We start from the raw sequence: 11,381 nt of genomic DNA, 5'->3' as shown, positions 1-11,381 counted from the left end.
TTTACCTCAGGAACCCTATATAAATTTGCAATCTCTCAGTACAGAAATCCCCATATCTTAAAATCTGGCAGAATCAATCGTGTTTCAATCAGATCTGTGTAGAGAAAAAGTGGTAGCAAGCCATGGTTATCAACACCGATCAGAGTTGCTCTACATTGTTTGTTCAAAAGAGGAAAAATCACAAGTGCAAGAGGTCTTTTTTCTTTTTCAGTTGAAATGAAAATCCTACACAGCAAACCAGTGCAATCTTTTGGGTTGTAAATGAGTCTTCCTCATCTCTCCTCATATCATCTTCCTAGAAAGTGAGAGGAAGACCTGGATGTGGTTTCCTAACACTCAACAAACATTTCCAAACAAGGTGTTCTTGACCACTTTGAGTGCCTGGGTGGCATTAATTGTGTTTTTAAAAGTGAATTTGCAGTTAGCAAAGCACCCACCCACACATATAAAACACACTGAATTGGAACAGTGTATTTCTTTTTTCCAAAGTACTTTTGCTCCGTGACCTCATGTTATCTTTACGATATGCCCAGGAGGTAGAAAGAGGCAGGATTTATCATCCTTCTTTTGCAGAAGAGGAAACTGAGGGCAAGGGATATTAAGTGACTTATCCAAGGTTTTAGAGCAGACCAGGGCCAAAATGGGAATTGAATCAGGTATCCTGACTCAATCGTAATTGCAAAAATAATAATAATTGTATTTATTAAGCTCTTTCTATGTGCCAGGCACTGTACTAAGCACTGGAGTGGCTACAAGCAAGCAAATACCCATTTTACCGATGAATTAACTGAGGCACAGTGAAGTGAAGTGACTTGCCCAAGGTCACACAGCAGGCAAGCGGTGGAGCTAGAATTAGAACCCTTGACCTTCTGACTCCCAGGCCTTAGCTCTATCAACTGCAACATGCTGCTTCTTCGAGTAACATGGGACTTCTAAGCCCCTTGCACTATCCACTGAACAAAACCACCTCTCTCTGCCCTTTAGTACTTAGCTTGCATGATGATGATGTTGATTATTATAATAGTATTTGTATAATATTGTTTGTTAAGCACTTACTATGTGCCACATAAAATGCTGGGGTCTGTAGATATAAGATGATCAGGTCCCACAAGGGGCACACAGTCTAAATAGGAGAGAGTAGGATATAATCTACCCCCTCAGGATCGCACCTGAAGAGTTTCCAGTAGTTTACCAGTCTCGGCTACGGAAGGGAGAGTCGAGCAGAGGCCTGTCCATTCCATTCCTAGCTTGGGCAGCGGCTAGCGAGTGGAAGGCCTTCTGCTACAAGTCAAAATTCACCTGTCCTGGGCAGCAACGGCATGGGAGAGAGTCGAGGGTGGAGACTCAAGCTTCCTGAGTGGAAGAAGGCAATGTTAAACCACTTGCGTATTTTTACCAAAAAACCTTTATGGGATACGCTAACGGAACGATTGCAGATGGCGGCGGGGTGGTCTGGGAGAGATGCGTCCACGGAGTTGCTATGGGTAGGAGACGACTTGACAGCATAAGACACGACAGGATTTAATCTCCATTTTACCGATGAGGAAACTGAGGCACAGAGAAGTAAAGTGACTTGTATCTACTCTAGTGCTAAGAACCCTGATCACCACTCAGCACTTAGCATGTTGCTTGACAAATAGTAAACGCTTAATGAGTATTATTATCACTATTATTATTAATAAGCAGCGTGGCTCAGTGGAAAGAGGCTGGGCTTGGGAGCCAGAGGTCATGGGTTCGAATCCCAGCTCTGCCGCTTGTCAGCTGTGTGACTGTGGGCAAGTCACTTCACTTCTTTGTGCCTCAGTTCCCTCATCTGGAAAACGGGGAAAAAACTGTGAGCCTCAAGTGAGACAACCTGATTACCCTGTGTCTCCCACCGGGGCTTAGAACAGTGCTCTGCACATAGTAAGCGCTTAGCATTATTAACATTATTATTATTATCTGAAAAGCCCGAGAAACAGCTGATGATCTGCATCCAAGGGGTCTACTCAGGTGTCGGTTTCGAGAGGCTACTCATTTCGCCCAGTGGTCCAGCCTGTCTCTATCAAAGTCACAGTGGGAGAGTGAGCAATCTCTTAAATTCACCACCCATACACTGCTCATTTTCCACTCCGCACATACGTAATGAATGTCCTTTCATTCGGAGGTGGGTGGGAGGAAGATGACTCCTGTTCTCAGAATCTGGCCCCGCCAGCAATAATAGCAGTAGTACTAATACTATTTATTAAGTACCTGAGCACTGGGCTGTGTGCTGAGAAAAAACTCATAGGTGAAAATTAGTCACGGTCCCTCACAATCTAAGAATAAGGTAGGGGAGAGGGGATGGGAGACAGACAGAGATGAAAAAAGAAAAACCCAAAAAGAATGTAAAAGACAAGGACGACGCTTTAGACCATGGGGGGATAAGGGTGTCGTGGCCAGGGTATCAGAGTTTCAGGCGCCACACAGTTCAGGAATCAAAAGTCACAGCGGTTGCCACTGCTTTCTCAAAGTTCGGAAAGTGGAGAAGGCCTCGTCTGCTGCTGCTTCCTCACCCTCCCGGCTGGAGGAGGAAGGAACTGATGGGAATCCTGGTTAATACCGCCTCTTACCAGGTCCACCATCTTGGTCCACCCTGTCTCCCCTTCCTGGACCACGACTATATAAATAAGTCGTTGGGGGCGACAGGAAAGTAGACAGCGGACAGGGTGCATGGAGGCACCGGGGATCTAAGGTAGCAGTATGGCCTAGGGGACCAGCGTTCTAGTCCCGGCTCCTCCGCTTGTCTGCTGGGTGACCTTGGGCAAGTCTTTTTCCTTTTCTATCCCTCGGTTACCTTATGGGTAAAATGGAGATTAACATGGTGAGCCCCATGTGGGACAGGGACTATGTCCCACCTGATTAAGTTGTATCTACTCCAGAGCTTAGTACAGTGTCTGGCACATAATAAGTACCTAAAACAAATACCATAAAAACTATATAAATGAGGGGTTTTTTTGAAGGGTGGGGGGGCAGCGATAGCAAGAAAATAGTCAGTGGACATGGTCCATGTGGGGACCAGGGACCTCGAGAAGGCTAATAGGGAGGTTCTGGGAAATTAGGGTTGCTGGGCAGGAGGTTGAAATTCAGGACTTGACACCCTGCCGGTTCCATGCACTGGGCCCCAGATGCAGGCAAAGATGCAGAGTCTCAGTGCATGGAGGAAACTGTGTGGCAGAGAGGAGGAGGTTAGGTACATTAGGGGGAAAAAGCTCCTTATAGGCAGCAGTGTGTCTACCAACTCTTTTTCTTATGGTATTTGTTGAGCACTTACTATGTGCCAAGCGCTGTACTAAGTGCTGGGATAGATGGCGTAGTGGCTAGAGCAAGGGCTTGGGAGCCAGAAGGTCGTGAGTTCTAATTCCGGCTCTGCCACTTGTCAGCTGTGTGACCTTGGGCAGGGTTACTTCTCTTCTCTGGGCCTCAGTTACCTCGTCCGTAAAATGAGGATTGAGGCTGTGAACCTGATGTGGGACAGGGACTGTGTCCAGTCTGATTTGCTTGTATCCCCCCCAGTGCTTAATACAGTGCCTGACAAACAGTGAGCGCTTAACAAATACCACAGTTATTATTATTATTATTATAATCAGAGTGGACACAATCCCTGCCCCACATAATAATAATAATGATGATGGTATTTGTTAAGCGCTTACTGTGTGCCAAGTACTGTCCTAAGCCCTGGGGTAGATACAAGGTTATCAGGTTGTCCCTCATGGGGCTCACAGTCTTTGTCCCCATTTTACAGATGAGCTGACTGAGGCACATAGAAGTTAAGTGACTTGCCCAAAGTCACACAGCTGACAAGTGGTGGAGCCGGGATTCAAACCTACGATGTCTGACTCCCAAAGCCCGTGCTCTTCCCACTAAGCCATGCTGCTTCTCTCACAGAGCTCTCGGTCTTGATCCCCATTTTCCAGATGAGGAAGTGAGGCCCAGAGAAGTGAAGTGACTTGCCCAAGGCCACGTAGTAGACAGATGGCCGAGCAAGGATTGAAATCCAGGTCCTCAGACTCCCAGACCAGCTCTCTTTCCACTAGGCCACGCTGCTTCTCTTATTGTATTTTATTGTAAGCGATTGGATTGTGTTGTACTCTCCCAAGCGTTGAGTACAGTGCTCTGCACATAGTAAACACTCAATAAATATCCTTGGTTCGTTGATTGATTAGGAGCTGGGGACCTTTTGGGAACGGTGGAATTTGTTCAGGTGCAATCTGCCTGAACCAAGATGGCACCAGGTTACTGCCACTAAAACTGACATCTCGATTATCTCACCCCCAACCTCTCGCTCACGTCCTGCCTTTGGCCTGGAATGCCCTTCCTCCTCAAATCTAAGAGACAATTACTTTCCCCCTTTCAAAATCTTATTGAGGGCACATCTCCTCCAAGGGGTCTCCCTTGACTAAGCCCCCCTTTCCTATTCTCCCACTCCCTTCTGCATCACCCGGACTTGCTCTCTTTGTTCATCCCCTCTCCTAATCCCACGGTACTTATGTACTTATCTGTAATTTATTTATTTATATTAATGTCCGTCTACCCCCATCAAATCTATAAGCTTGTTGTGGTCAGGGAACATGTCTATTTATTTTTGTATCATATTTTCCCAAGCGCTTAGTTCAGTGCTCAGCACACATTAAGTACTCAATAAATAATAATAATAATAATAATAATGTTGGTATTTGTTAAGCACTTACTATGTGCAGAGCACTGTTCTAAGCGCTGGGGTAAACACAGGGGAATCAGGTTATCCCACGTGGGGCTCACAGTCTTAATCCCCATTTTACAGATGAGGGAACTGAGGCACAGAGAAGTTAAGTGACTTGCCCACAGTCACACAGCTGACAAGTGGAAGAGCTGGGATTTATACGAATGAATGAATGACAAAGGTGGTAATAGTAGGTATCGTGAAAAAAACACGAGACGCTGTTTGACACAAGCCCCGGAAGGGAGGTGAGTCAAGGCCCAGGGCATGGAGGGGTGGCGGGATCAAACGGGACAGTTAAGGAAAAGGATGAGAGTAGGAATAGACAGTCTGGCAAATGGGGATAATTGGCAGATCTGGAAATAGGCAAGGAAGCAAAGCCAAGCCATAATGAGTGAGTGCCTTTAGATTAATGCTAGAAGGTGAAAGCATAAAATAATAATAATAATTATGGTACTTGTCAAGCGACGTTGTTAATTACGGTACTTGTAAGTGTGGGAAGGAACTGAAGGGATTTGATGGGTTAGAAGCTCTACAGGAAAGGAGTGTCGTAATATATGAATCAATCAATCAATGGTATTTATTGAGTCCTTACTATGTGCAGAGCACTGTACAGAGCTTATTAGAGTACGATACCACAGAATTAGCAGGTACATTCCTCGCTGTAAGCCCCGATTGCGGAAGAGTTAAAACGAGGAACGTATGCGAGGCTCCCACCCGGTTTCTTCGGTGACTGCTACGTCACGTTACGCCCCTTTATGGGATGAGAAGGGGTGGCAGGAAGAGAAGCAAGACCTTGAAGTGAAGCTAAAGGACTGTAAGAGGAAATCCCTCATGTTGCAGGTAGTGTCCAAGGTAAAAATCCAAGAGGCGGCCCTGTCAGAGCAAGGTCAGTGCACTGAGTGGCTAAGGGGGTTGTTACCAAGTGGAGGAAGCTACCCGAGAATGAACAGGAGGAGTCATGCGCCCCGTGGGCAAGTAATGGCCAAACTCACCAAGGACCTTCCTTTGTATTTCCCCCGCCTGGACTCTGGTCCTTGTAGAGTCCAATCAATTAAAGCCGGGATTGAAGTATACATTTAAACCTGCACTAATCAGGTTACCAAGTTGAAATTGGAGGCACCAAACCAGCCTCATGTGAGAGATCCACGTCTGAGACAGATTGTCCGTGCTATAACCCAATACTCATGTCCCTGGAAGAAGAGTGTTAGAGGCTCCTTAGCCTCAGCTAGATGAAGAAAAGTTCTTGATGATGAATGGAAAACATCTCCATTCCCTTGAACTGCCGAAAAGAAGTTTTGAATGTGTTGGGATTGGGTGCGCCCTTATGTTTGTGTAAGAGCGTGTGTTGAATGAGTTGTTTTTAAATGAACCGGCCAGTGTTGTGTATGTCGCGCATTGTGAGGAGTAAATCCAAACTGAATTTGCTTTAGCTCCACAAGTTAAGAATCATTTTACTGGTCTGATGTCAGCCTGGACTTGACTTTTGGAGACACCTTGGGGACTCCATGATAAAATGCAGAAACTACAGGGGCTCTGACTAGTTATTTTCTAGTGGGGTTTTTTTTATTTTATTTTGGAGAATCTCCTGCTGTTGGCCTTCCCTGATTTCCTCTTCTCCCACTCCCTCTGGGTAGCCCTGACTTGCTCCCTTTAGTCAACCTCCCTCTCCACCCCCCTCATCCCCCAGCCCCATAGCACTTAAGGACATATCTATAATTTATTTACTTGTATTAATGTCTATCTCCCCCTCTAGACTGTAAGCTTGTTGTGGACAGGGAATATGTGTATTTCTGAACTCTCTCAAGCGCTTAGTACAGTGCTCTGCACCCAGTAAACGCTCAATAAATACGCTCAATTGACTAGAATAGAGCTAGGTCTCTGGCTTAGGGCTGAAGTGTGCGTAAGTGACCTCATTTGCTTCTGTGATTAGCAAAGTTGGGCCTAGGTGAGTCTAGCGTCTTGGGTGTATATTATGACTTTTACTCTGTAGGCTAGCATATTAGATAGGTGTCTGTTTACTTGTTTGGATGTCTGTCTCCCCCGTTCTAAACTGTGAGCCCGTTGTTGGGTAGGGATTGTCTCTATTAGTTGCGGAAATGTACTTTCCAAGCGTTTAGTCCAGTGCTCTGCACGCAGTAAGCGCTCAATAAATATGACTGAATGAATGAATAACTAGGTGAGCCCAGTTATTTAGGCCAGGTTGTAAGAAGCGTCTTCCCCATAAACAAGGTGACTATGAGTGGCTTTATCGAGCCAGCCTGTCGAGTATTAGCGATCCTGTGCTTCTGTGAATGTTTCTGCTTCTCTGATATCGTGAACGCGGGCTTCCAAATAATCTTGAATCTAAATAGCTGGGCATGGCAGGTGCTTTTTAACCCCGGCTCATACCGAGGGTGAAAGTCGGATGCCCGAACCCGTGTCTTAATGGTCGCTGACAGTCCCTGAAATAAATTACAAGGGAGGAAACAGAGTTAAAAAAGAGGTACATAAGAGCCGTAGCGGTGGGGTGAATACAAATAAGTGCCTAAGAGGTAGAGATTCATGAGCATAAGTGATGCCGAAAGGACGGGGAATAGAGGGGCAGTTGAGATCTTAGTCAGGGAAAGCTTCCTGGAGGAGATATGAATTTAGTAGGGTTTTGAAGAAGGGGAGTGTGGTGATCTGCCAGCAAGGTTAGGGAAGCAGCATACGCTAAATGGATACAGCACAGGTCTGGGCCCATGGGAGCTTGAAGTGGAGAGTTCCATAAGGAAAAAAACAAAAGGAAACTCTGCTCCGTCCAGTGGGTGGTTAACGTTACCGCCACTACCTCCTCAAGTCGTGAAGGTAGAAAATAAGTTCAAGAGCCTTTTGGATAAAATTCAAGGACCAGCAGTCCAAGGTGGATTCTTAGGGGGAAAAGAATTTGGAGAGGAGAGTAAGGAATGATAATGTAAGCCCGTCAATGGGCAGGAAATGTCTCTATCTGTTGCCGAATTGTACATTCCAAGCGCTTAGTACAGTGCTCTGCATATAGTAAGCGCTCAGTAAATAAGCCCGTCAAACGGCAGGGACTGTCTCTATCTGTTGCCGACTTGTTCATCCCAAGCGCTTAGTACAGTGCTCTGCAAATAGTAAGCGCTCAATAAATACTATTGAATGAATGAAAGAATACTATTGAATGAATAATGGAAACAACACTGCCCTCTCCTGGTTCTCCTCCTCCCTCTCTGCCTTCCTCCTGCTGTCTCCTTCGCGGGCTCCTCCTCTGCCTCCCACCCCCTAATTGTGGGGGTCCCTCAAGGTTCAGCTCTGGTTCCCCTTCTATTTTCCATCTACCCCCCCACCCCACCTTGGAGGACTCATTCGCTCAAATGGCTTTAACTATCACCTCTAGGCGAACGATTCCCAAATCTCTCTCTCCTCTGCAGTCTCGCCTTTCCTCCTACCTAAGCGACATTTTTACTCGGATGTCCTCCTGTTATCTCAAGCTTAACATGTTTAAAACTGAACTCCTTATCTTCCCAGCCAAACCCTGTTTTCCCCCTGACTTTCTCATAACTGTAGACGGCACTACCATCCTTCCTATCTCACCAGCCCAAAACCTTAGTGTTATCCTTGACTCCTCTCATTCAATCCACATATCCAATCCATCACTAAATCCCGTCAGTTTGACCCTCACATCTTTAAAATCCACCCTTTCCTCTCCATCCAAACTGCTATCTCATTAATCCAACTGCTTTTCCTATCCTGCTTAAATTACTGTATCAGCCTCCTTGTTGACCTCCCATCCTCCTGTCTCTCCCCATAAGAAGTCCATATTTTACTCTGCTGCCCAGAATTCTACAAAAACGTTCGGTCCATGTTTCCCCACTTCTCAAGAACCTTCAGTGGTTGCCCATCCACCTCCCCATTGAACGGAAACTCCTCACCATTGGCTTTAAAGCAATCACCTTGCCCCCTTCTACTTCACTATGCTGCCCTCTCATTGCAACCCAGCCCACACACTCTGCTCCTCTGACGCCAACCTACTCACTGTACCACCATCTCCTCCATCTCACCGCCTACCTTTCCCTCACATCCTGCCTCTGGCTTGGAACTCCTTGCCTTTTCATATCTGACAGACAATTACTCTCCCCCCATTTGAAATCTTATTGAAGACATATCTCCTCCAAGAGGCTTTCCCTAAGCCCTCTTTTCTTTTTCTTCCACTCCCTTCTGAGTCGAACTGACTTACTCCCTTTATTCGGTGTCCAACCTGATTAACCTGTATCTACCCCAGCCCTTAGAACAGTGCTTGGCACAGAGTAAGTGCTTAGCAGGTACCATAATTATTCATCACCCTTCTCAGGCCCACAGCTCTTATTAATATATCTGTAATTTTATTTAGTTATACTAGTGTCTGTCTCCCCTTCTAGACCATACGTTCATTGTGAGCAGAGAATGTGTCTGTTACATTGTTCTTTCGTACTCTCCCAAGGACTTAGTACAGTGTTCTGCACACAGTAAGTGCTCAATAAATATGTTTGACTGAATGACTGTGGATCGTGTCAAGGCAACTCCGGGTAGGAATTATTCACAGGGTTCCTTTGTCAGAGATGGACAGAGCATAAGCCTGGGAATCAGAGCACCTGGGTTCTAATCCCATCTCCACCATTTGCCTGCTGAGGGACCTTGGACAATTCGCTTACCTTCTTTGAGTCTCAGTTTCCTCATCTGTAAAGTGGAGATTCACTACCTGTTCTCTAATCAATGGTATTTACTGAGCACTTACTGTGTGCAGAGCACTGAACTAAGCACTTTAGGGACTGTATTTTCTTGTATGTACCTCAACACTTAGTGCAGTCCTCGGCACATAGTACGCACTTTCATTAGAGAGAATCCTGAGTTATAGGCATCATTGGTCTGATCCAGTAATTCCATCGCTATAATCTTCAACTCAAAATACTTAAAATGAAAACGAACAAGTAAAAAAAGGCCAACACATATCAGGTTGTCAGCAGGATGTACGCATGAGTTGTTTTTCCAGAAGTGGTGAAGCTCGGAGGTAGTAAATTCACAACCAATGAAAGGAAACACCTCCACACAGAAGGTGATAAACATTTGGAAATTGTTTCTATGGGCTGAAATAGTGGCAGGTTCAAGAGAATTTGGATCCATTCATGGGTGAGCCAGTCCATCATGGATTCCTAAGGGGAAAGTTGGAGAAGGAGAGGGAGAAGTGGGTTGGTCCTTTCCTAAATGTTATGATGAATGTTAAGAGGTAGCCGGAAGCCAGATTCTCTTTTGTCAGACCCAAATACCGGACTGAAGAAACCATTACTCCTCCCTGGTTAGGAGATTTCTTCTTGATTTTATGTACACTGAATCAATCAATCAAGCAGTGGTACTTATTGAGCACTTACCGTGTGCAGGGCATGTCCCCACCATGTGCAGGGCATGTTCCCTGCACAGAAGGAGATTTCAGTCTAGAGGAGGAAAATCCACACTCTTTTCTAGGGCTTTGAAGATGGTGATCTTAGTTTTTTCACCTACAGAAACACCTGCCTTTCTTCCCACAGTTTCAGAGTCTCTTCTTTGCTGGCTTTTTCCTCCGAGCCTTTTGCTTATGCTTGGGTTAAGATCACAGAGGAGATAAATTTTTCTAACATTTATTTCTGGTGCAGAATTTCCTGATGCTCTCCCCTGTTTTCCAGTACCAACCAACAGCCTTCCTTTATCTGTTGAACACCGACCTCTCTTTTTTGAGCTCAGTATGAGGACCCAACCCTTCTACTCTGGGGTTCAACAACCAGGCTTCTGCCTCAGTGGACATTCATTCACCCATTCAATTGTATTTATTGAGCGCTTACTGTGTGCGGATCACTATTCTAAGCGCTTGGGAGGGTACGGTACGACAAGAAACAGACGCGTTCCCTGTCCACAATGAGCTTACAGACCAGAGGAGCAGAGAATGTGTCTACCAATTCATATTATCTTCTCCCGAGCGCTTAGTACCACCTCACTGTACCTAGAATTTGTCTGCCTCGCCCACGTCCTGCCTCTGGCCTGGAACATCCTCCCTCTTCATGTCCGACAGAAAATTACTCTGCTCACCTTCAAAGCCTAACTGAAGGGACATCTCTGAAAGGTCTGCCCTGACTAAGTCCTCATTTCCTTTTCTCCCACTCCCTTCTGCAGCACCTTCATCTGCTCCCTTTTTTCACCCTCCACCCCCGCCTCAGCCTCACAGCACTTACGCACATATGTGAAATTTATTTACATTAATGTCTGTCTCCCCCTCTACACTGTAAACTCGTTGAGGGCAGGGAGTGTGTCGGATGTACTGAACCCTCCAAGCGCTTAGCACAGTACTCTGCATGTGGTAAGCACTCAATCAATACGACTGATTGATTGATGCAGTGTGCTGCACACAAAAAGCGCTCATTAAGTGCCACTGATTGATCTGGAGGAGGGGAGGCTAATCTGGAAGCCACAGCCACTTAGCCCAAGCTTTGTAGCCACTATCCACAAGCTGGGAAGCTTTCTGAACCCACAGCAATGAAAATGATAATAATTATGGTATTTGTTAAGCGCTTACTATGCGCCCAATACTGTTTTAAGCACTGAGGTAGATACAAGGTAATCAGGTTGACCCCACGTGGGGCTCACGGACTTAATCCCTATTTTCCAGAAGAGGTAA

Source organism: Ornithorhynchus anatinus, chromosome 21 (assembly GCF_004115215.2).
Source record: "Ornithorhynchus anatinus isolate Pmale09 chromosome 21, mOrnAna1.pri.v4, whole genome shotgun sequence".
NCBI lineage: Eukaryota > Metazoa > Chordata > Mammalia > Monotremata > Ornithorhynchidae > Ornithorhynchus > Ornithorhynchus anatinus.
Note: the sequence above shows the minus strand (reverse complement) of the source record.